This window comes from Schistocerca gregaria, chromosome 1, assembly GCF_023897955.1.
Source record: "Schistocerca gregaria isolate iqSchGreg1 chromosome 1, iqSchGreg1.2, whole genome shotgun sequence".
Classification (NCBI taxonomy): domain Eukaryota; kingdom Metazoa; phylum Arthropoda; class Insecta; order Orthoptera; family Acrididae; genus Schistocerca; species Schistocerca gregaria.
The window spans coordinates 864522826-864549449 of record NC_064920.1 but is presented as its reverse complement, the minus strand read 5'-3'; the positions used below and the strand labels follow the sequence as shown (position 1 = coordinate 864549449).

The 26624-nt window shown below is 44.3% G+C and overlaps 1 protein-coding gene and 1 non-coding gene across 2 annotated transcripts in view; both read left to right on the top strand.

Annotated features, from left to right (window-relative positions):
* LOC126272961 (uncharacterized) overlaps nt 1–26624 on the top strand; it is a 359782-nt gene that overhangs the window by 104872 nt on the left and 228286 nt on the right. The gene's annotated exons all lie outside the window — the stretch shown is intronic.
* LOC126286641 (U6 spliceosomal RNA) lies at nt 2140–2249 on the top strand. Its single transcript, XR_007551713.1, has one exon. It is a non-coding gene; the product is annotated as a U6 spliceosomal RNA (small nuclear RNA).

The window sequence follows — 26624 nt, the reverse complement described above, 5'->3', positions numbered from 1 at the left end:
CGGTCTTGGCGTGCATCCGTGCGTCGCTGCGTTCCGGTCCCAGGTCGACGGGCACGTGCACCTTCCGCCGACCACTGGCGACAACATCGATGTACTGTGGAGACCTCACGCCCCACGTGTTGAGCAATTCGGCGGTACGTCCACCCGGCCTCCCGCATGCCCACTATAAGCCCTGGCTCAAAGTCCGTCAACTGCACATACGGTTCACGTCCTCGCTGTCGCGGCATGCTACCAGTGTTAAAGACTGCGATGGAGCTCCGTATGCCACGGCAAACTGGCTGACACTGACGGCGGCGGTGCACAAATGCTGCGCAGCTAGCGCCATTCGACGGCCAACACCGCGGTTCCTGGTGTGTCCGCTGTGCCGTGCGTGTGATCATTGCTTGTACAGCCCTCTCGCAGTGTCCAGAGCAAGTATGGTGGGTCTGACACACTGGTGTCAATGGGTTCTTTTTTTTCCATTTCCAGGAGTGTATTTACAAGAAGCATTGTACAATATCTACTGTGGAAAAATATTAGCTAGCGGCTAATACTTTAACAATCCTTAATGATCAAAATACTTTTTCCATTATTCACCCTTGTGCCGAAAGCCGATTCATAACAAATTATAAAATAAATGTTGCTGGGAACATCAGTAAGGTGTATTTAAGTTTTTGATAAGTCTGTGTTCCTCCAAGTGCCGACAGCATATTCCAGACATCTAAATTTAATTGATGCTGTAATGAGGGTACATGTTCCCGCTACCTCAGCCCGCAGTGATCCGTGTGCGGAGAGTTCCCGTTCGTTCCTTTATCCCACACTCCTGCTCATCATAATCTGGCGCTCTTCATGGCGAATTGGTGCCATCGTCTGCCAACTACAGTTGGGGCTCAGTACATTTAAAGTCACGGCAGCATCAGTTGACAGATATACTTATAAACCGATGACGGTCATCCTCGAACCTCTACCGATCGGATCGACGCGCCTGTTGTGAAAATGGAGTCATATGTCGGAAGACCGAAGTTCATAGTCCCGACTGGCCAACCAAATTGAAGTGTTTCATGATCTTCAAAAATCATTTCAGTAGAATTCTGGGATGCTTGCGTAAGAAAGGGCATTGGCAATTATTTTCCGCATCCTTGCGTAGGCTGATCGTGTCCTCCGTGTGTAATGACCTCGTCATCGACTCTAAACATCCATCTTCTCCAGTACTCGCTTCGGCGGTATATACAGGGTGTTTCAAAATGAATATACGGTTTTTAAGGTTTTGTAGGACATATTACATTCACCATACGATTATAACTAATACACCAAATGAAAGAGAAACACAAACAGTTTTTCTTACAATTATTCATTGTGAACACCGATCACACATCGAATCGATAAGCGAGCTGTTAGCCGCGCGGATTGGCCGCGCGGTTTGACGCGCCATGTTACGGATTGCGCGGCCCTTCCCGCCGGAGGTTCGAGTCCTCGCACTGGCGTGGGTGTGTGTATTGTTCTTAGCATAATTTAATTTAGTTTAAGTAGTGTGTAAGTCTAGGGACCGATGACCTCAACAGTTTGGCCCCTTAGAAATTCACACACATTCGAATATTTTGCGAGCTGTTCCGAAACCTTGATCAATTTGTCAGGAGTAACTGTTGCAATATCACTGTTTCTAAAGTCTGCTAGATCAACTGGTGTCGGAGGCACATACACGTGGTCGCGTCAGATCGTGTGTGAACGTTGAGGTCATGCATAAAATGCTGTGTCAACCGGCCCCTTGCGCCCAATCCACCGGTCGGATACAACGTTGTTTAACCAGTTGAGCACTGAGTTATGCCAGCACACAATCTTGCTCCCAAATAAAGATGTGTTGTTCAGCTTCTTCCCATTGAGGCACGGGCCATGTCTGTAGCACATCAAGATAAGAAACATCAGTTACAGTTGATTCACCGAAAAAGAGAGGCCAATAAACTTTCCGTCGGGATATTTCCTTGGGCTAAGCGTGAAAGACTCGCGCTCGTTCAACATGTTTATCAGTCACTCTTTGCTTCCATATTCTTCCCATGACGCACAGGTATACAAACAAAACTGTATGCGTTGCTCTTTCATTTGGTGTATTATTTACAACTGTAAGTTGAACGTAATAAATGCTACAACGCCTTAAAAGCGGTATGTTCATTTTGGAACACTCTGTATAGTAAAATTGGAACGATACAGCGTAGAGAAGCATGCCCCCCCTGCGCAAAGAAGACACGCGAAGTCGTGAAGCGTTCCATATATATATACACTCCTGGAAATGGAAAAAAGAACACATTGACACCGGTGTGTCAGACTCACCATACTTGCTCCGGACACTGCGAGAGGGCTGTACAAGCAATGATCACACGCACGGCACAGCGGACACACCAGGAACCGCGGTGTTGGCCGTCGAATGGCGCTAGCTGCGCAGCATTTGTGCACCGCCGCCGTCAGTGTCAGCCAATTTGCCGTGGCATACGGAGCTCCATCGCAGTCTTTAACACTGGTAGCATGCCGCGACAGCGTGGACGTGAACCATATGTGCAATTGACGGACTTTGAGCGAGGGCGTATAGTGGGCATGTGGGAGGCCGGGAGGATGTACCGCCGAATTGCTCAACACGTGGGGCGTGAGGTCTCCACAGTACATTGATGTTGTCGCCAGTGGTCGGCGGAAGGTGCACGTGCCCGTCGACCTGGGACCGGACCGCAGCGACGCACAGATTCACACCAAGACCGTAGGATTCTACGCAGTGCCGTAGGGGACCGCACCGACACTTCCCAGCAAATTAGGGACACTGTTGCTCCTGGGGTATCGGCGAGGACCATTCGCAACCGTCTCCATGAAGCTGGGCTACGGTCCCGCACACCGTTAGGCCGTCTTCCGCTCACGCCCCAACATCGTGCAGCCCGCTTCCAGTGGTGTCGCGACAGGCGTGAATGGAGGGACGAATGGAGACGTGTCGTCTTCAGCGATGAGAGTCGCTTCTGCCTTGGTGCCAATGATGGTCGTATGCGTGTTTGGCGCCGTGCAGGTGAGCGCCACAATCAGGACTGTTTACGACCGAGGCACACAGGGCCAACACCCGGCATCATGGTGTGGGGAGCCATCTCCTACACTGGCCGTACACCTCTGGTGATCGTCGAGGGGACACTGAATAGTGCACGGTACAGCCAAACCGTCATCGAACCCATCGTTCTACCATTCCTAGACCGGCAAGGGAACTTGCTGTTCCAACAGGACAATGCACGTCCGCATGTGTCCCGTGCCACCCAACGTGCTCTAGAAGGTGTAAGTCAACTACCCTGGCCAGCAAGATATCCGGATCTGTCCCCCATTGAGCATGTTTGGGACTGGATGAAGCGTCGTCTCACGCGGTCTGCATGTCCAGCACGAACGCTGGTCCAACTGAGGCGCCAGGTGGAAATGGCATGGCAAGCCGTTCCACAGGACTACATCCAGCATCTCTACGATCGTCTCCATGGGAGAATAGCAGCCTGCATTGCTGCGAAAGGTGGATATACACTGTACTAGTACCGACATTGTGCATGCTCTGTTGCCTGTGTCTATGTGCCTGTGGTTCTGTCAGTGTGATCATGTGATGTATCTGACCCCAGGAATGTGTCAATAAAGTTTCCCCTTCCTGGGACAATGAATTCACGGTGTTCTTATTTCAATTTCCAGGAGTGTATATATATATATATATATATATATATATATATATATATATATATATATATATATATATTGCAGTTCTCCAGGGACGTCTCATAGAGCGGCGTCTTCAGCGATGTCTCGATCGTCGTTACTCATTGAGCATTGACAATGGCTTTCACTTTTCCACTGACAAAACCATTTGTATGAATTTCTGGAGGCGCAAATGCTTTCTTCCATCCCCTTTACGTATTGGGCCTGTTGCTCTACCTTTCCTTGAAACCACGAAATTCCGAGGGCTCATGCTCGATAGAAAACTTTCTCCCACGTGTCTTACCTGGCCGCCCGGTCCCTCAATGTCCTACGTGTCCCCAGAGGTACTTCCTGGGGAACGGATCGGATCACTGTCCGTTCGAAACTAGACTATGGGTGTTTCGTTTATACTTCTTCACGTCTGTCCATCTTACTCCGTCTAGATACACTCCACCATCGTGGCATCCGTTTGGCCACTGGAGCCTTTTTCACTAGCCCAGTTCATAGTCTGCATGCAGAAGCTGCCAAACTACCACTGTGATACCGCCGTGACTTCCTCCTCTGCAGAGATCCATGCCGTTTGTCTGTCATGCCTAACCACCCGTCCTATGCCTCTTTCTTCAATGACTCCTTCCAACGCCAGTATGGGGCGCGTCCCTCTTCTCTGTTAACTCCTGGAGTACGCTTTCGGCTCTTGCTCCAGCAGCATAACATCAAGCTACCTGCCACTGTCCCGATCGGTGAAAACCCTTTACAACCTTGGCTTTGCGTAACGGCCCATGTTTACCTTGGCCTTCATTCGCTTACTATAGACACTACTCCAGCCTCGCTCTACCACCGTAAGTTTCACGATATTCGCACGGAACTTCGCGATAGTGCCGTTGTGTACACTGATGGCTCTCGAACTGACCGTGGTGTTGGGTGTGCCTTTGTTATTGGCAACGACGTTTTTCGGTAGCGCCTTTCGAAACACTGCTCAAGCAGAGCTCTTGCCCCTGTATCAGGCCACGAAGTACATCCGAAGGCACAGACTTTTCAATTGCGTCTTCTGCTCCGACTCTCTCAGTGCCCTTCACAGCCTCTGTGTGCTGTACACCGTTCATCGCTTGGTACAACAGCTCCAGGAGAGCTGTCACTTGCTCACTCTTGATGGATCCACTGTGATGTTTATGTGAGTTTGTGGTCACGCCCTTCTGACGAGAAACGAGGCCGCTGCTGCTGCTGCCAAGGTTTCAGTCCTGGTATCTCGGCCCGCTAGTTCTTCCATTTCCTCTCATCCCTCTCGCCACGAGGAGATCATTTCAGCTAGGTTGCGTATTGGGCACCGTTTTTTTTAGCAATCGCCATTTGTTAAGTGGTGCTCCCCCACCACTTTGCGCTTATTCGCCTGTACCGTAGACACCTCTCCATTAGGTGACGGAATGCCCCTTTTTTAAACAACTTACGTTACAATTTATTTTTACCGTCTGAGTTGTAGGCCGTTTTAGCGAAAGACGTGTGGGCCATCAACCGTGTCTTACTGTTTACCTATCGTGTCAATATGGCGAAAGACATTTAATCTTTAGTTCAGGACCTCTGTTTCTCTATGGCGTATTTTATGGAACTTTCTCCAAGTATCTGTTTTTAGCTGTCTTTCCTTCAGTGAACATGTAGTCGCTTTTAACTACTTATTTTGTCTTCGTTTTCTACGGTTGTGATGTGGGCGCTTATGAGACCCTTTGTTTTTACACCCTATAAGAAAACAGAAAACGTCCATCTTCTCCTATGCTTCAACCAAAAGTTCACTTCTGGCACCGAAAATCTTTTAAACAAAAGTCGAGTAATCGATATATATTATAAAAATGGATGCTTGTTTATGTGTATGGCCGGCCGGAGTGGACGTGCGGTTCTAGGCGCTTCAGTCTGGAACCGCGCGACCGCTACGGTCGTAGGTCGAATCCTTCCTCGGGCTTGGATGTGTTTGATGTCCTTAGGTTAGTTAGGTTTAAGTAGTTCTAAGTTCTAGGGGACTGCTGACCTAAGAAGTTAAGTCCCATAGTGCTGAGAGCCATTTGAACCATTTGTATGTGTATGATCTACTTCTCCTCCTAAACCAGTAGACAGAATTCGACCAAACTTGGTTCACATTTCCCTTACTATCAGACAACTGCCGTGGGGGTAGCAACCATCTATCTATCATAGTGCAGGAGATATGTCATAAACAGTGAGATGCGTGAAAAACTACGCCATCATGCATGATGTTTCAATAATACATTTATTCTTTACTACTTCGACACTCCTGCAGTCGATTCAACTGAAGGAAACCCCTAACACGTGGCAGCGCTTTTGACAGCTTTCAGCTGCGAAGCGCTAACGGTCGTAGGCGAGAACGATAGCCGTCTATACAGCTACGAAGAGGCGGTGCCAGAGAAATGTTAACATAACCGCGGTGTACAGACGTGACGTAGCTGCGCCCAGCATACAAAAACCATCCGGAATCGCGTATCTTAATATGGATATTTTACGTACACATTCGTACATTTCTTTGTACGGCTGTTTCGTGATTTCAAAGGTGTTTTCACTAATAAATGGAAATGAAATTTTTTCCATACTTCACTACTAACAGAATTCATTCTTTGTTTTCATCTGTAATAGAAATTTGGCAAAATGAATATCCGGGCAGCTGCGGGTTTGTCTGCTATTATGCTTATAAGAGCGTTTGTTCTCAAGTCCTCGTTTCTTTTATTTATTTATAGAGTACTTTGTTTCATTTACTCTTTTACTCTGATCCAAAGACAAAATAATTCGTCAATTACTGTTCCTGCCGAAGGCTTTTCAGAGCCTTGCAGACGGAAGTTGAATTCTGTCTGGTGCGCTGTAGCTCATTCACCTCAGGGAGGAAACGAAATTAGCTAGCTCATCTTTGCCATCAATTCCCCGCAGAAATAGTAAGTTAAAAGTCCGAATTGAGTAACAGATCAGATTGTATCAGAAACTGACAGGCTGTGCCATGCCCTCGATCTGCCAGCTGCCGAACGTGTGCGCTTTTATTAATAGCCAATAAGCTGCCGTATATAAGATGTCATTAAACGGAATGTTACTTCCGAGGTGGCCTTCCCGGCAAGTGGCACAGTATGAGAACATAATACCCACGGCTATTCCGTCGGCGTTGACATGCCGGATTAATTTTAGCACGATGACGCAAATAGGAAGAGATTGTCCGTAACAGGAGGGCACAGGAGATCACCTACTAACAACAAGATTCTGTTCTGTCATCGTCAAAGTGAGAGTACATGTGCTTGCTCGAAGAGTATGAAATAGTAACCACGACTTGTTTCACACAGTGTAAGGACTATATGGCCCGTCGTATGTCCATTACTTCCTGCAAGACCGCCACGAGAAGAAATCGTGCCACAACCATATCCTCCGGCCTCGAGACTTTAGGGCCAAGAACAGCAGCCTTTCAACAGCTGGCAAAACTGCAGACGGCGTCGTGACGACTGTGAACTGGCAGTATGGCTTCGCTGGAGGGCACAATCAACACAGTCGCCAGGAAACAGCTTCGAAATCAGAATTTACGGATCTATCGTCCCATTGTCTCTATTAATATACAGTTAACAACAAAATCTAAATGCGGTACAGGTGTAAATAACTGTTATCCTTCCTTCCACTGTCATAACCAAGTCAGCTGCATAGCATACTTTTCTCTTCACGTAGGTGACAGCAGCAGTCACGAATAATGGAACCAGAGAAACCAGAATATTTTAAGCAAATCTTCATTGTTAACAGCCGGCCGCGGTGGTCTCGCGGTTCTAGGCGCGCAGTCCGGAACCGTGAGACTGCCACGGTCGCAGGTTCGAATCCTGCCTCGAGCATGGATGTGTGTGATGTCCTTAGGTTAGTTAGGTTTAAGTAGTTCTAAGTTCTAGGGGACTAATGACCACAGCAGTTGAGTCCCATAGTGCTCAGAGCCATTTGGACCATTTTTTTTTCATTGTTAACTCTAAGTTGTAGCAAGTGTAATGGTGTAAAGAAAGGAAGGAAATAAAATAAAGTTTTAACATCCCGGGAACGATAAGGTTATCAGACGAAGCACAAGCTCGGATTGAGGGAACGATAGGGAAGGAATTTGGCCATGCCCTTTTCAGAGGAACTATCACGGCGTTGGTCTTAAGCGATTTAGGGAAACCACAGAGAACTTAAATCTAGATGGCCGGAAAAGGATTTGAACAGTCTCGGCCGCAGCATCATCTCGGCCGGTACACAAACCCGTATTAAGTTTTCTCGATATCTGAAGCATTTCGATTTCGTTTGTCTTTCTTGTTTCCTGCTTCCTCAGTGCCCAAGTGCGACAGACACTCACTCCTCGTAGATGTATTATCGTTTTATTTCTGTATCTTTATGCCCTTCCAGTTGCAATAACAGCACCTTAACCGAAAATGGGAGAAGATTAGATTAGATTAGATTAGTACTTGTTCCATAGATCATGAATACGACACTTCGTAATGATGTGGAACGTGTCAGGTTAATAAAAGGTGTCTATACAAGATATTTCATCATACAAAATATTACATGACACTCAATATTTTTAATTTTTTTTGTGGGGGTTGGGAAAATACCCACTTACTATATCCAAAAATTCATCTAATGAGTAGAAGGAGTTGCCATTATGAAATTCTTTTAATTTCCTTTTAAATGCCATATGGCTATCTGTCAGACTTTTGATGCTATTAGGTAAGTGACCTAAGACATTTGTGGCAGCATAATTTACCCCCTTCTGAACCAAAGTTAGATTTAACCTTGAGTAGTGAAGATCATCCTTTCTCCTAGTGTTGTAGCTATGTACACTGCTATTACTTTTGAATACGTTCGGATTATTAATAACAAATTTCATAAGTGAATATATATATTGCGAGGCGACAGTGAAGATCTCTAGCTCTTTAAATAAGTGTCTGCAGGATGATCTTGGATGAGCTACAGCAGTTATTCTGATTACACGCTTTTGTGCAATGAACACTCTTTTACTCAATGATGAGTTACCCCAGAATATTATGCCATACGAAAGCAGAGAATGAAAATAGGCGTGGTAAGCTAATTTACTCAGATGTACATGGCCAAAATTTGCAATGACTCTAATAGCATAAGTAGCTGAACTCAAACGTTTCAGCAGATCCTCAGTGTGTTTTTTCCAGTTAAACCCCTCATCAGTGCATACACCTAGAAATTTTGAATATTCTACCTTAGCTACCGATTTCTGATCGAAGTCTATATTTATTAATGGTGTCATTCCATTTACTGTGTGGAACAGTATATACTGTGTTTTGTCAAAGTTTAATGAGAGCCCATTTGGTTAGACTTCCCCACAAGATTTTCTGTGTGTTCTTTCCAATTTAAGTTGTTCGTAATTGTAATACCTAGGTATTTAGTTGAATTTACGGCTTTTAGATTAGACTGATTTATCGAGTAACCGACGTTTAACGCGTTCCTTTTAGCACTCAAGTGGATGACCTCACACTTTTCATTATTTCGGGTCAACTGCCACTTTTCGCACCATTCAGATTTTTTTTTTAAATCGTTTCGCAGTTTATTTTGATCTTCCCATGACTTTATTAGTCGATAAATGACAGCATCATCTGCAAACAACCGAAGAGTCTGCTCACATTGTCTCCCAAATAGTTTATATAGATAAGGAACAGCAAAGGGCCTATAACACTACCTTGGAGAACGCCTGAAATCACTTCTACATTTACATCCATACTCCGCGAGCTACCTGACGGTGTGTGGCGATGTTTTGCTCGATGACTTTCTGTCAATTACTATTAACTGTGACCTCTCTGACAGGAAATCAAATACAGTCACATAACTGAGATGGTATTCCATAAGCACGCAATTTCACTACAAACCGCTTGTGTGGTACAGTGTAAAAACCCTTCCGAAAAGCCAGGAATACGGAATCGATCTGAAATACCTTGTCAATAGCACTCAGCACTTCATGTGAATAAAAAGCTAGTTGGTAGAATGAAATTTTCACTGTACAGCCGAGTGTGCACTGATGTGAAACTTCATGGCAGATTAAAACTGTGTGCCGGACCGAGACTCGAACTCGGGACCTTTGCCTTTCGCTGGAGAGCTTCTGTAAAGTTTGGAAGGTAGGAGACGAGGTACTGGCAGAAGTGAAGCTGTGAGGACGGGGCGTGAGTCTTGGTTGGGTAGATAAGCTGGTAGACCACTTTCCCGCGAAAGCCAAAGGTCGCGAGTTCGAGTCTCGGTCCGGCACACAGTTTTAATCTGCCAGGAAGTTTCTAAGAGATAGTTGTGTTTCACAGGAACGATGTTTTCTGAACCCATGTTGACTGTGTGTCAATAGACCGCTTCCTTCTTCTTCTCTTCATGAGCACGCAACAGACATTAGGTAGTGATTAACACATCGCCTACCGACAGCTATCGTTTCTCTGTTCCCTGAACGAACAGCGGCGACTGCAGACCGAGACCGGCTCTTGTCACGCTGTGATACATTTTGCGGCAGTTGCGGTGGGCTGGGCCCGCGCGGCTTCGCACTTGTGGCCCGTCTAATCGGCTGCGGCTGCGGCTGCGGCTGCGGCCGGTTTATTGTCGCGAAGCCGTAGAGCGCCGCGGCGCGGCGAGGCGAGGCGCCGCAATTGCTGTCCTTGCCTGCGGTTAAGCGGATCACGCGGCCAGATTGCCGCGCAGGCGGCCACACCGCGCCGCGACCGCCAATTACGACGGCCGCGCGTGCGCAGTTCTGCCCTTGCTACTCTGGCTAGTACATCCGTAGCAACATACCACGGAATTAGCCCAGCGTCTGGGAGAGAGCGAACGGCAGCGTAACATCACTCTAAGGATGAAGATAGCCGTGTCCTGTATTGCGGGCTCGCTGCTTGTTTACTGGCAGTGTCCTTGTTAGACACGTGACAACGTTCTCGATTTTATAAATAAGTGGCTGGCGATGTAGACAAAGTTGAGCCCAACCGATATCGACAATCTATCTTTACTCGTGAATACTGACAGAGCACAGGAACATTTCAGTACGAACAAGACAGACGCGGTAGATAACATTCATTCTCAATTTATGAAATCATTGTGCCAAGTGGAAAGCAAACGATTATTCAAATTAGTGTGTACAATCTATGAAACAGGAGACACATAATCAGACTATCGTTATAATGTCATGGATATAATCTCTAAGATAACAAGAGCAGATAAATGCTATCCTAACAGTTAGCGCATTCAAGTTGCTAACAAGAATCAATACACATAAAAATGCATGTACGTGTGTGTGTGTGTGTGTGTGTGTGTGTGTGTGTGTATGTTCCATGCCTCCCCTAAACCACATGAACGATTTTAAGCAAATTGGGTACACTTAAACCTCACTGTCAGTCAAGAGAAGCTGTGTGGGTAGGAACCAGCCACCTTTGAAGGAGGTGTGGTTGGGGTGAAAAAGAAGCGTAGCTTAAAAAATGGTTCAAAGGACTCTGAGCACTATGCGACTTAACATCCATGGTCATCAGTCCCCTAGAACTTAGGACTCCTTAAACCTAACTAACCTAAGGACATCACACAACACCCAGTCATCACGAGGCAGAGAAAATCTCTGACCCCGCCGGGAATCGAACCCGGGAAGCGAGAACGCTACCGCACGACCATGAGATGCGGACGAAGCGTAGATAGCGACACGTGGATTCCCAGACTTTATTCACCCAGTATTTGAGAATGAGAGTACTTGCCGAATTGCAACAAACTTTAAACATAACTTCAAATTTCCATGAAATTTTGTTCTCCTTGGCAACCCTTACCAAATGATGAAAGGAAAAAAGTTCACCGCTTACTACTTTTCCGCTGTTCATACAGTAAAAGTACAGCACGGGACATGACGTTACAATATTACTTCTTTATCACTAACTGCATACGCGATACATTTTGCAGACACTATGCACATACAGCATTGAATGTAACTGCAAAATTATATCATTGTAGGACACGTAATTCGGGAGATATGGTGTCATAAACAATCAGATGGGCGTAAAACTTCCTTGCTACTAATTCTATTCGCAATAAACTCCGCATACAGTATCCACGCATGTTGCCGCATTTACCTACAAAAGTATATCATTGTACGCCACATAGTTCAGGAGATGCTTCAAAATGGTTCACATGACTCTTAGCACTCTGGGACTTAACTTCTGAGGTCGTCAGTCCCCTAGAACTTAGAACTACTTAAACCTAACGAACCTAAGGACATCACACACATCCATGCCCGAGGCAGGATTCGAACCTGTGACCGTAGCGATCGCACGGTTCCAGACTGAAGCGCCTAGAAACGCTCGGAAACCGCGGGAACAAAATAAAGGTTAAGAAGTGGGATCAAAATTTAGTGTGAAACTGTATCAAGAGTAGTTTCAGGGGTAAGACAAGGCTGCAACCTGTCTCCACTGTTGCTCATATTATTTATGGATCATATGTTGAAAACAATAGACTGGCTGGGTGAGATTAAGATACGTGAACACAAAATAAGCAGTCTTGCATATGCGGATGACTTAGTTGTGATGGCAGATTCGATTGAAAGTTTGCAAAGTAATATCTCAGAGCTAGACCAGAAATGTAAGGACTATGGTATGAAGATTAGCATCTCCAAAACGAAAGTAATGTCAGTGGGAAAGAAACATAAACGGATTGAGTGCGAAATTGGAGGAACAAAGTTAGAACAGATGGACGGTTTCAAGTACTTAGGATGCATATTCTCACAGGATGGCAACATAGTGAAAGAAATGGAAGCAAGGTGTAGCAAAGCCAATGCAGTGAGCGCTCAGCTACGATCTACTCTCTTCTGCAAGAAGGAAGTCAGTACCAAGACTAAGTTATATGTGCACCGTTTAATCTTTCGACCAACTTTGTTGTATGGGAGCGAAAGCTGGGTGAACTCAGGTTACCTTATCAACAAGGTTGAGGTTACGGATATGAAAGTAGCTAGGATGATTTCAGATACTAGTAGATGGGAACAGTGGCAGGAGGGTGTCCACAATGAGGAAATCAAAGAAAAACTGGGAATGAACTCTATAGATGTAGCAGTCAGGGCGAACAGGCTTAGATGGTGGGGTCATGTTACGCACATGGGAGAAGCAAGGTTACCCAAGAGACTCATGGGTTCAGCAGTAGAGGGTAGGAGGAGTCGGGACAGACCAAGGCGAAGGTACCTGGATTCGGTTAAGAATGATTTTGAAGTAATAGGTTTAACATCAGAAGAGGCACCAATGTTAGCACTGAATAGGGGATCATGGAGGAATTTTATAAGGGGGCTATGCTCCAGACTGGACGCTGAAAGGCATAATCAGTCTTAAATGATATGACGATGATGACTGTATCAAAATAAAATTCGCAGTTGACATTGCTATCCTCAGTAAGTGTGAGGAATAGTGAAATGAAATGTCCAGTGTGCGCAGAATATAGATTGAGAGTAATCGAAAGAAAGGAAGAAAGAATAAATTAATAAGGAGTAGTAGTAATGGGGTTAGAGGTAAAACTTACATCAAAACTGGAGGCCAAGCAGTAGACGAAGTGAAGTAATTCTCTTACTTTAGAAGCAAATTAACGCATGATGTACCAAGCAAGGCGTATATAAGAAGCACATTGGCACAGGCAAAGAGGGCATTTCTCGCAAAAGGAAGTGTACTGGTATCAAACGTAGACCTTGACTTGAGGAAGAAGTTTATGAGCACAGCAGTGAGTGATAGGAATTCACTTACTGTGGAAAAGCCGGAAAAGAGGACAACAAAAGTGTTTGAACTTTCCTGTTAGGTTCCTTAAAATCAAGTGTATTTACAAGATAAGAAATGTTTTTTACAGAATCGGCGACGAAAAGAATGTGTGGAAAACACTGATTACAAAAAGGGATTGAATGACAGATGTGTATCAGAGGCAGCTGTAGCGAACACAAGCTGTAGGCGAAGACAGAGTTCGAAACATATACAACAAATAATGGACGTTGACTGCAAATGCTAATTTAAGATGAAGAGGTTGGTCCAGGAGAGGATAACTTCGTGAAGAGGAAGTTAACTCAAAACAGAAATTTAAAAAAAAATTCGGGCAGCGATTTGATATTAGAAGTCGTCTCTGATATTTTGATATTTACGTTTTTCCAATCAAATTGTGGACAAATCTGCTTGGGCGTTTCATCTCGAAATCCATTGCAGGTAGAGCCTAAGCACATGGACGCAGAACTGCTGAGCGTATTGAAATTTGAAGGCTGTAAAATCAGCATACAGCAATCAGTTGTCAATTTGCGTGGGAGTGTTTTATTAATTATTATTATTGTTATTATTATCATTATTACTTTCTGGATGAAGGTTGGCGAACAGAAGACGACGTTAATGATACATTTTCAACAGAAATCATGGAACATTTGCGCAGTTACGAAGGCGACAAGTAGCATGTTTTAACCAGCCACATTCAATTACTGAAGTGCTCCCGAATTTCTTATCCATGTAATATGTTTCCTGCTGAAACCAGACAAGTACCGCCACAAGCCGAATTCTAAAGACGTCGCGCACCACATAAGCAACTACCAGCAGAAAAAATTATCATAATGTATATGGACTCTCTAAATTACAATCAACATTCGATCAACACAGCCGTCTTAGCAAAGCGCAGTTTTATGGCTCTTTAACTACGCCACTAGTGTAGAAGAATGAAGAGAATGGTATTCCGCCCCACACATTGAAACAGAAATATTAATACACTGAGTACACCTAGGAAATATCTTGTTTCAGTCCGTTCTCATAGTCCATGTTGCTGTGGTCTCAGGATCCCTATTCTGCTAAAGGACTTTGATGATAGTTACTTGAAGTTCTACTTCTCGCTTCGTTGATGTAGAATTCTTCGTAGCAGGTAATATCCAGAAGTTCTTTGCTACCCAATGGTGCTCAGACTACAATAAAAATACGAAAAATAATAAAATCCCATTTATATCGCCCATTATAAATGATAAAAGCTTTTCATATATCACATGCTTGATTAAGAGATGGTCTACAGCCCCTGCACGGTGTCAATGTACAGCATAGAGCAAGAACAATTAATTGCGTCTGACCGTACCATAGAGGCAAGGAGTAAAAAATAACATTGGTCCAAGTATCTTCATTTGTTCCTAATCAAGGTAAATCTGATTTTTGCAAATATCTCTGGGGAAATACTACTTTTGCAGCTGAAGACCGCCTTAGTTACGTCTGCGACCAATATGCGTTTAATGAAAGCTATCAGTAACAGAAAACAGCCTCCTGGGGACGTTACACCGATGGTATCAAGTCTAGACAAAGAGTTGGTGTTGCGACAGAACCACCATGTCGAATTCCAAATTTGACTAAAATACACCATAAAATATGTTCAGTACACCGCCGACTACGCGTACATCGGTGGTACGTAGTACTAAAATTAAATGTTCCTGAGACCTGTCGAGTAACAATGAACATCTACAAGCAAGCACAACAAATGTGACTTAGTATAAGAACATTAAATAAATTCAAACATTGTCTGATCACCGAAGGCTATCGGCCCAAGGGAACTGGCAATGTGGTTTACTTGCTGGACTAGTATTTGAGGGTGGAAATGTTAAATCCACCTCTAACCGTCCTGATTTAGGCCTTTCGTGATTTTTCTAAATCACTTCAACCGCATGTTAGGATGTTTCTTCATACAAGGCCATTGTCGGTCTTTTATTGTTTAGTTCAAAATGGCTCTGAGCGCTATGGGACTTAACATCTGTGGTCATCAGTCCCCTAGAACTTAGAACTAATTAAACCTAAGTAACCTAAGGACATCACACACATCCATGCCTGAGGCAGCATTCTAACCTGCGACCGTAGGGGTCGCACGGTTCCAGACTGAAGCGCCTAGAACCGCACGGCCACACGGGCCGGCTATTGTTTAGTCTCTAAGCAAATCGCTGCCTAGTTCGTAAATGACAACTAAAGATCTGATACTATGTCCAGAACGACAGTGACAAGTATAAAATAGCCATTTTAAATAAGCAAATAAAATTACTTTAGCATTTTCGGTAATGAAGTGTCATGGCTTTCCCAACAACGTTCTAAGATTAGTATTCCTTTGCTGCCTATATATTTTCATCAACAAAAGCAAAACAAGGATAATGGAATGTAGTCGAATTAAGTCGGGTGATGCTGAGGGAATTAGATTAGGAAATCAGACACTTGAAGTAGTAAAGGAGTTTTGCTATTTGGGGAGCAAAATAACTGATGATGGTCGAAGTAGAGAGGATATAAAATGTAGACTGGCAACGGCAAGGAAAGCGTTTCTGAAGAAGAGAAATTTGTTAACATCGAGTATAGATTTAAGTATCAGGAAGTCGTTTCTGAAAGTATTTGTATGGAGTGTAGCCATGTATGGAAGTGAAACATGGACGATAAATAGTTTAGACAAGAAGAGAATAGACGCTTTTGAAATGTGGTGCTGCAAAAGAATGCTGAAGATTAGATGGGTAGATCACATAACTAATGAGGAGGTAATGAACAGAATTGGGGAGAAGAGGAGTTTGTGGCACAACTCGACAAGTAGAAGGTACCGGTTGGTAGGACATGTTCTGAGGCATCTAGGGAGCACAAATTTAGTATTGGAGTGCAGCGCGAAGGGTAAAAACCCTAGAGGGAGACCAAGAGGTGAATACACTAAACAGATTCAGAAGGATGTAGGTTGCAATAAGTACCGGGAGATGAAGAAGCTTGCACAGGATAGAGTAGCATGGAGAGCTGCATCAAACCAGTCTCAGGACTGAAGACAACAACAACAACAATATTTTCATGTCTACCATATTTTTATCACAGCGAATTTTAAATACTCTGTCTTCCTTAACATTTCTCCAACTACTATGCCGTTGATTCTGCTCGTGCTTTGTTTTAGAACCCAGGACGGTTCACAGTTTTCTGTCCTTTTATGACGGATTCATAAACAAAGAGTGATGACTGAGCTGAAAAATAATTTCTTATTACCTGTGTTTGCTGTATCATAAGTATTAGTTATTAGCACTTAACAGTTTTATAGTGCATGCCTTACTGGCGTAAAGAATGTTGCGCATATTTTGTTGCCACACCAGCGGAGACGCCACAGAGAGTGCGCTCCGCTGCTTCTGGCAGGTAACTAACTGCATTTTGTCTTGTTTCAGGTGAGTGGCTGCCTGATCGCGGCCGCGGCTGCCCTGAGTAGGAAACCTGAAATTAGTTTAGCGCCGCGCTGCTGACGCACCGCGTTGCCGGCGGGTCGCCTACGTAACAGCGGTCTGTATTCCCCGAATTTCTAAGTGTCTGTCTACTTGTAAACTCCCAAGTAACAACGGCAAGACAGAATAATTTACTGCAGCTGAAAACATTTCCTTACACTCTTTAGACGTCATATAATATGCAAAAGAAGAGACTTTTGGACGAAATGTTTTATTTCCACAGAATCTAGAGTGGCTACATATTTTTATTTCTGTTATCTTTGTCGGTATGTAATTCTTACTGCTGAAGGAAACATAGCTACGCAACCCATTATTCGTAACTGGCAGGAACTTAGTTCAGTCGCTATCCAGCTGTCATGGTTGAGGCTTTTCGTGGTTCCTCCTATCGGTCTGAATACTTCCTCCGACGTAACCACTTCCTCATCTTCATTCTGCTTAATGACTGGCATGCGATAGGATATCTCCCTCTTATATCTCGTACGCTCTTTATTTTTTCCTGGCGACTCCTCTCCTCTTCAACAACTCACCTTCCTCTTTCTTCGACTGACTGGTGAATGCCCCCCACCCCGAGGTCATTATTCCCCACTGGATTTCTTATAGTGGCGCTATTGTATAGGAAACATAACCCCTCTCTCAACCCCTTCCCCCTACGACTATCCGTCTGAGAAATTCCTCAAATTTTGTCTCGCTCGTAGTGAAAACGAAACTGATGGAGATCGGACACATTAGCAGAAGTCGGTCGTTTATTAATCATGACATTCTACATTTAACTCCTGCTTTGAATTAATTGTTTTGTTCACCATTCTTGAAAGTATTCGAGTGTGCTCAATGGTCCGACATTGATACAATGCTGCGCCTGTGAAAAAAAAAATGGATGTCATATTATCACCATCGTCTGATTCACGTACAATTACGTGTAATGCAACACACAGATATTTTGAACCTAATTCTCCCAGCTGCACCTTGTCATACACCTTGAGGATATGGGTAGCAACGAAAACTTTACGGACACATACCTGTAAATTTTGCAACCCTTGTTCACTCAAGTACGAGCAGCCCCTAGCGGCTCGCCATCTTATTTACAACTATTCATGACGTCACCTTTCCGGCTTAGATTTTTTTAAATGTGGCTTGTAAGTACTGCATCTCTTTCCAGTCGGTACGAACTTTAATTTTGTTAATGTATTATACACCTAATCTGTTTTAGAACAGTTAGTTTAGTTCTGAAGACGACGCTCATAGTAGCGTCGAAACCTGGTGAATTTTGACTTAATATTTGTGATCGAGGGATTATTTGTTCTAATATAACAATATGATGAGCGTTATTTAGGTTGCGGTGTGAGTAAAGTAAAAATTAAAGTAATTCGATCCCACGACCTTCAATTTACCGTTCAGAGCGCTTTCCGTTCCGCCAACTGCTGCTGGAAATCTCGCTTATGTAATTGGCTCCTGCCTCGCCCGACCCGCGCCCGAAATGCTATTTTCTTTTTATAAACGCGTGGTCATCTGGAGTTCCCACTTCTGTCACTTTCATTTCTGGCCAAGTCCCGTACCTTATATTTGACGAAATAGGCGATGACGAGTAGATGAGATCGTCTTGTTAGTCGTATCCGCCTCAGACAGTGATTCTCACTGGAATAAATTACCCCCCATCGACTGCGTCTGTGAAGTACCCGAGGTGTATGGAATGTTACTTTCTCCTTCGAACCTGTACTGCGATTACCGTTAAGCCACCTTGTGAACTCCAGGTGCGCAGCTCAGCGACGTTGGGAAATGTTACTGACGCCCACCGTTTCCCTGTCTGAATCCCAACTTTTTGTCTAAATCGTTCATGCTTCTTTCTGTTTACGCTTTTTCTCGTCCTGCCGAGGAATACTTCAAGAGGTAGAGCACAATAGTCGACACCCGGACATTTGCTTGCGTGGTTTAGTGGCCGTTCTCCAGCCCTCTTGCTTAGATTCCAGAATCAGTCCACCGAAAGAGTTACGGTGCCTTGTAGAAAGGCACACTGCTCATGAAATTGTATTTTTAGCATTACCTGTAGTTCGCTTCTGACCTTCCTACCAGTCCCTGATCACTATCATTTTCTGCAAAAATACCTTAGTTTAAAGCTGTCACTTACTTAGCGTGAGAATAGACTGTCACATTTGGAAACCAAGTGAGACAGCACTTACGGAGGAGAGTTGTAGGTGGCTCTCGACAGATGGCTCTGTGATTTCTCGCTGTCTTCTCAAGTGTATTTATTTGAGTGCATCTTTAGGATGCAACATAATCAACGATCATTTTCGGTAGGAGTAGCGCTTAAATATTCGTCCGGCTGTCGTGCTGCAGGTTTTCCAGAGATTCTCTAGATTAATTCTTGCAAATGCAGAGACATTCTTTGGAACTGCAATTCATTCTTTCAATTATTCCGTCTCTAAAGGCGTTGCTGTCGACTAGGCTTATAACTCTCAGTGGCTCAATCAGCTACATGGAATTCAGCACTGCGGACAACATTTTCATCGCAAACGGCATTTGGAAGACCATTCTGAAGGAAGCAAATAGCTACGAGTATTTAGTTCGCATAATACTTAGTTTATGCCTTGTAAAATAGTTTGTGGTCTGGTAACAGAAACACGTAATGAGAAAAAAGAAGAAAAAAAGCCTACGTTACTAACAAACTACTTGTGTTGCACAACTGCTGTATCCTCACGCCGTGACAAGAACTGTCTTAAGTTGTCACCTCAACAGCAGCAGGCGTTCGGACTGAAGGCGTGTTCGTGCGCTACGCTGGAAGGAAAAAGCTGTGGTCCTCATGGAAAACGGCATGCATAATTATTTTTAGCTTTGGAAAGGACGAATGCAGATGCGTGTCTGCCCCAGTGGGTGCCTCTCTGTAAGGGACAACGTCTAATTGAACATACTTGACGGAAGTAAATCAGTTTGAAGTCGATGATTGGTTTGCATATTACATAGTTTTACAAGGAATGATCCAAATGGAGATGATGTATCGTTACCTTTTTGCGTGCTTAACTGATTTACCCAGTCAGTTATACAGAGGCCTACAATTTAATGAGGATTCTGAACCACGCTACAATTTTGCATTTTTAACGTTATGGAATCAATGCCAGAAATGGGAAAAAAGCGATAAATGACACCAAAAAAATCAAAGGAGTGATAAATGGCAGAAAAAATGTTAGGATCGACAAGAGAACGAACCTCGGATGTTCGAATTTGTAGTCTGACGTTTACCTACATTTTTTATGAAAACAAACTTCTAATTTTTGAGTAGCAAATACATTATGTTACACTTATAGTCTTACATGAGTCATAACGCGTGTACTCCTGCTTGGAGCCAGCCGGAGTGGCCGCGCTGTTCTAGGCGCTACAGTCTGGAGGCATGAGACTGCTACGGTCGCAGGTTCGAATCCTGCCTCGGGGCATGGATGTGTGTGATGTCCCTAGGTTAGTTACGTTTAAGTAGTTCTAAGTTCTAGGGGACTGATGATCTCAGAAGTTGAGTGCCATTGTGCTCAGAGCCATTTGAACCATTTGAACCTGCTTGGATATGTGATCGACAAGCATTTGAGAGCAACTGTACAATCTTTTTATTTTTTAACGGTTGCTTGTGAAGTGTAACAACAATTGTTTATCTAATGTTTTCAACATTTAAAAAATACTGGAAAAATTCCTTACGATCAACACTGTAACCGTTCTTAAGGTGATGATGTTGCTCTACACTTAGCCACCTTGTTTATCCTGCCCGAAAATCACATATACTCCGCAAACCATTCTATGGTGTGTGGCGAAGGGTGTTTTGTGTACCACTACCATTCCCACCCAATAATGTTCTAGTCGCGAATAGTTGGTGGGAAGAACGGTTACCGGTAAACCACAGTGTGGGTTCGAATCTCTAATTTTATTTCCATGGCCCTTTCGTGAGATATACGTAGCAGGAAGCAGTATATTTGTTGAAACTTCCAGCCAACTTAAAACTGTGTGACAGACTGGGACGCGAATTCGGGATTTTCGCCTTTCGTGGGGAAATCCTCTACCTACTAAGCTACCCAAGCACGACCCACGACCCGTCCTCACAGCTGTACTTCCGCCAGTACCTCGTCTCCTACCTTCCAAACTCCATAAAAGTTATCCTGCAAAACATTGTTGACTCTACTAGGAATGTACGCTCTCGGAAATTTGAGAATAAATCCCGCCGTGATGCAGAGCACCTCTCTTGCAGCATCTGATCGTCTCTGTGACGCTTTCGCGCTTACTAAATGGACCTGTAACGAAAGGTGCTGCTCTTCTTTGGAACTTCTCTACTTCTTCTGTCAGTTCTATCTGGTGCAGATCTTCGACTGAGTGGCAATTTTCAGGTATTGGTCGAACTAGTGTTTTGTAAGCTACTTCCTTTGTCGTTGGACTACATTTCCAGAGCATTCTTATAATGAATCTCAGTATGGCATCTGTCTTACAGGCAATTAATTTTATGTGGTCGCTCCATTTCAAATTGCACCTTACGCATACTCCTAGATATTTTATGGAAGCAAATGCTTCCAGTGATTGTTTAGCAATTGTGTAATCATATAACAAAGAGTGTTCAGCAAGTAATGCAACACATTTTTGTTCTTCGTCAGTTTCGGTTGAAAAAAATGGGGAATTTGTTGTTGTTTGTCATGTGGTTTTCGCGTTTCAGCTCCATCTAGTTTCACGAAGTTCCGATAAGTGTCGGTGCTATACGTAGCTTTCAAAATGGCGTCTGTTGCGGAAGTGTGTTGCAAGCAAAGAGCTGATCTTCAGTTTCTTTTGGAGGAAAACCAGAGCATAGCAGATATTCGTACAAACGTAGTGGTATCGTGTCAGGTCCAGTGGCGTTCCGTCTGTTCAGCGATTTGAGTAGCTTTTCTGTCCCATGGTCACTTCTTTACGTTTTACTAAAAGCACTTCCTTAAAACCGGATAACAAACGATAAGCAAACTGAGTGGGTTACAGTCTGTGAGGAAAAGGAGTTGTAACAACCGCTATCGAAGCTACATTGGAAGGGCAGAAAAAAAAGGAAATCAAAGAAGAAAATACTGGATGAAGCGTAAAGAGGAAGATACCAGGCGACGAAGGAGTTAGCCTGGAACAGGATCCGATGGAGACAGCAATTGTGGCAGTATTCTGCCGATAAGCAGAACATTTTTTGATGATCATTATTCCTTTTACAGTGTACACACATAACAAATAAAATTTCGTTAGTCGCTATTCTTCCTGGTGTTGTAATTTTAATAGCTAGCAGTGTACACTACTGTGTTTGCACTGTGGGGAACAGTTTATGGTAGGGACGGCCAAGATTCCGGCCGTGCCCAGGTACGAGTGCGAAAGTGCTCAGCCTCTGTTCACATTTCCCCCAGCGCCAGGAGATGACTGCGAACGCGCGTTCTTTAATGACACCGGAGCCGCACTGCATACGATTTCGTTTTTTATTTCACCCTTGTCAGCAACATAGCTCACAAGCAAAGCAAATTTTCAGTATTATTTAATTATTTTTGGCGCACTGAAGATATAATATAAATTTTATTTGGTACACACTATCGGCATACAGACAAACGCAGACAATTTTACAGAGGTTTGTTTATAAATAAATAAATCTTCTGCTACCAGTCACGATTTTTCTTTATTTTACTTTTCGCACGACGCGTTTCCAGAAATGATTCCCATTTTCAAGTGCGTTTTTTGTGTATATTAAGCCATTTCTTTTGATGTTGTCAGTGTGTGTGAGCCTGCTTCATTTCGTTGACTTTTACTGGAAAACATAAGAAACTCACGATTTTTTAGCTGGGTATCAATTCTTACTAACTTCACAAAAAGAATTGATACCCAAGTAAAAAGTCGCGTGTTTCTTATGTATTGCAGTAAAAGTCAACGAAATGAAGCAGACTCACACACACTGACAACATCAAAAGAAATGGCTTAATGCACACAAAAAACGCACTTGAAAATTTGTATTATTTCTCGAAACGCGTCGTTCGAGAAACAAAATAAAGAATAATCGTGACTGGTAGCAGAAGATTTATTTATTTATAAACAAATCTATTCTTTCTGTAGTCGCAATCTTTCAAAAACCATTTATAATGGATCAAATCAGAATTTCACAGAGTTTCGCACTCAGGTCGCAACGTAATCGTGACTTATTTAGTATCATGATCGAAAAAAATGGCTCTGAGCCCTATGGGACTTAACATCTATGGTCATCAGTCCCGTAGCACTTAGAACTACTTAAACGTAACTAACCTAAGGACAACACAAACATCCATGCCCGAGGCAGGATTCGGACCTGCGACCGTAGCGGTCACGCGGTTCCAGACTGAAGCGCCTAGAACCGCACGGCCACACCGGCCGGCTGTCATGACCGAAAAAAAGGTCTTTCATACAAATAAGTCAATCGTAATATTGTAGCAATTAGGCAGCCTCATTACAAATGAGTAATAATTTTTTGTCGTTCATTGCCAATTAAATCTTTAAATTCCTTCTGCGTGGCATTGTAATATGCACTGCCCATCGCTTTTGCGACCCGACAAGTCTCATCTCTGTCTTCTGTCATTCCCATTCATTTTAAAGAATTCGATAAGTCGCTAGAGTGCCTCCTTTTGTGCGAACAGCCACTGGACCTGTGAACCACCTTCATACCACGAACAAAGATCGAAGAGTAAAGAATACCGACACGACGAGCCTGCCGAACTCTGAGAGTTGTGGTGCCGCACCGCAATGCCAAATGAAATGTCGCGCTGTTCCGGGTACTTCCGAGAAGGACCGAACAAAGCCGAGTGACAGGCCGGGCCGCACACGCTGCGCGTCTGGAGTGTGGCACGCCGTAGTTTATGGCGTCTGACAGAGGTGACATTTCGTGTTACGTTGCGGGGGGCGTGAGACCGCGGCCCGCTGCCTGCTGGACGGGATGCAGAAGCGAGCGGCGTCGCGCAGACTCGGCCAGATGGCCGCCGGCTGCCATCTCACGTTCAAGGTCGCACCAGAGAGCCGCGCACCGCAGCAGGTCGCCCGGACGTCCGCTGCCGAGTCGGCACTCAGCTGGCGGCGCGACGCGCTCTCAGCGCCGACTGCCAACTTCCTGTCCGCCGCACGCAAAACGCATTTTTTTTCTCTCTGAACTTCGGAACGTAAGTAACTTACTAACTCCGCAACACCAACCTCAATGCATAAAAGCGTATATTTCAGTGACATACCACACAACATATTTCCAGCTTGGAAATTGTAGCAATTCCCGAAACGGTATATTTTCAAACACGCAAGAAGTGTATATTTCAGTGGCTCATTGTAGCGTTTATTACAGCGGCTCGCATTATAGTGAAGCTTAGAGGCTCACGTTATCATCAGACGAAATGCTGTTGCTTCCCGCTGTAGCACTCACTACGTCGCCTTCACACAGTGCGTGGTATTCAATATGCAGCGCGCTGACGTGGTCCTCACCATATTGCTGAACACTCAGAAAAGATCCGACACGGCTTCCTCATGTGCTACAAGTACCACGACGTGGTCACACACGGCTGCAGCAACTGGCGGTTCCATGTGACCCGCAACAACAGCACATCACTTCTAATAGCCAAGCTAAATATTGGAAGATAGTTGACAGTGGTCGTGACATAGAAAGAACGAAGGGGACAATGGCATTATGAGAGAAATAAAGGGACACAGTGGCGGTGGAATACAGTTGACAGTGACGGAATGTTATTAGGAAAAGAGTGAATGACATAGTACTGGTGGGAGAGGAATAAAGAGCCAGTGATGAGAGACCGTGAAGGGCAGTGACAACGAGGAAGGAAGAGATAAGGACAATGTGAAGAGATACCAGCAGTGGGAAGGAATGGATGAGATAGTAGCAGTAAGAGAGAGTAAGAAAGTGACGCTGAAAAGAGACAATAGCATTGGGACAGAACGAAGGAGAGTGTTGCCGTGCAACGGGAGACAGTGAAGACACGACAATAGTTTATGGTTATTTGTACTATTCGCGTTGTACAGACACAGTCCTTTAAATGCATTGATAGAGACACACAATGTTTCTCGTGTCCAAGCTAGATTACTGCTCTCTCGGTATCGAAACGAGAAGCGACCGGCGTGTGACGTGATTTTCTTCCATTTCATTGGTCCACGTTCGAATGCGCTATCGAAACATCTGACATGCTTGACATTAGTCGGCACGTTGGGACAGAATTCGCAGTATGCGTTTTCCACGCTCTGACTTCAGGAACTTGCCACGAAGCATGCAGACGTCTGAATTCACGGCCCGTGTGAAGACTGATTCAGAGTCACGATCTGCGACTTCCTGCTGCTTGTGCTCAGTTGCGAGAGGCAACGCGCGGCTGACAGTACTGGAGTACTGCTTAAATATCACTGTGTGGCAAAATGACGAACAGGACGATTAATCGTAGTTCAGTAGAAGCATTTTTCCTAAGGTATGGCGAAAAGGCTGTAGAACTTCTGGAAACTGTCGCGTTCTCGGCAGCCCATAGCAAGTATGCCACAAAGATTCTGCAAACTGCCGTGTATTCTTGTTCCGCGAACGTTCATCACTCTTTCGCACTGGCATTCTCCTTGAAAAACTGCCCCACCTGTGCTCCTTCGCGACGCTGCTCTCTCCTTTTCTCGACGCAAATTTTTGTGACATTACTGTTACTTCTTTCCCGGCTTCTCGAACCCCTCACCTGACTCATTTCGAGCCTGCCGTTCCACAAATGAGCAACAAGCACCTCTGCCGAACACCTGTATACGTTAGCCATTCGACGAAAAGAGCAACCGTCGGGAACTGAAAAATAAGAATAGTGAGAGATTAGGAACTCCATGACGCCACGTAAGTTAATGCTCTTTTCCCATCTCTTAAAGTACACAAATTCAACCCTGGGCGCCATATAACCCACAGAAAATTGGTTCTCCTTAACAATCTCATCATGAGGTGTCAATTACTGTGACATTCAAATAACTAAAGCTTGTTCAAAAATGTTCAAATGTGTATGAACTCTTATGGGACTTAACTGCTAAGGTCATCAGTCCCTAAGCTTACACACTACTTAACCTAAATTATCCTAAAGACAAACACACACACCTATGCCCGAGGGAGGACTCGAACCTCCGCCGGGACCAGCCGCACAGTCCATGACTGCAGCGCCTTAAACCGAACTAAAGCTTGATCCGCATCGAAACAACAGATATGAGCCACAGAGACAATGCATGAAGTGCACTTCTGAAGCATTTGAGCAATGCAAATTCTGCAACACCCGCAATAATCGAAATACAAATTGTCTCTGTTACTCTTCGTCGTTAGCTTCTTCATTGGCCTGTCTCTTAACGTTGAACGTAAGCCGTAAAAATTGGTACAACAAAAAGGAAAGGAAAGTATTTACACACTTAAATGCAAACGGATCAGTTACTGCCGGCCGAGGTGGCCGAACGGTTCTAGGCGCTACAGTCTGGAACCGCACGACCGCTACGGTCGCAGGTTCGAATCCTGCCTCGGGCATGGATGTGTGTGATGTCCTTAGGTCAGTTAAGTTTAAGTAGTTCTAAGTTCTAGGGGACTGATGACCTCAGAAGTTAAGTCACATAGTGCTCAGAGCCATTTGAACAAGTTTTTGATCAGTCACTGCAAAACCAGTGCAGTTGCCTGTTGCACTTTCATGTTGTCGCCAGATAATTACTTTAAACTGGGAGACTTCTCTTAGTAACTTACTAAAAGACGTATCTAGCTTGATAAAAATTG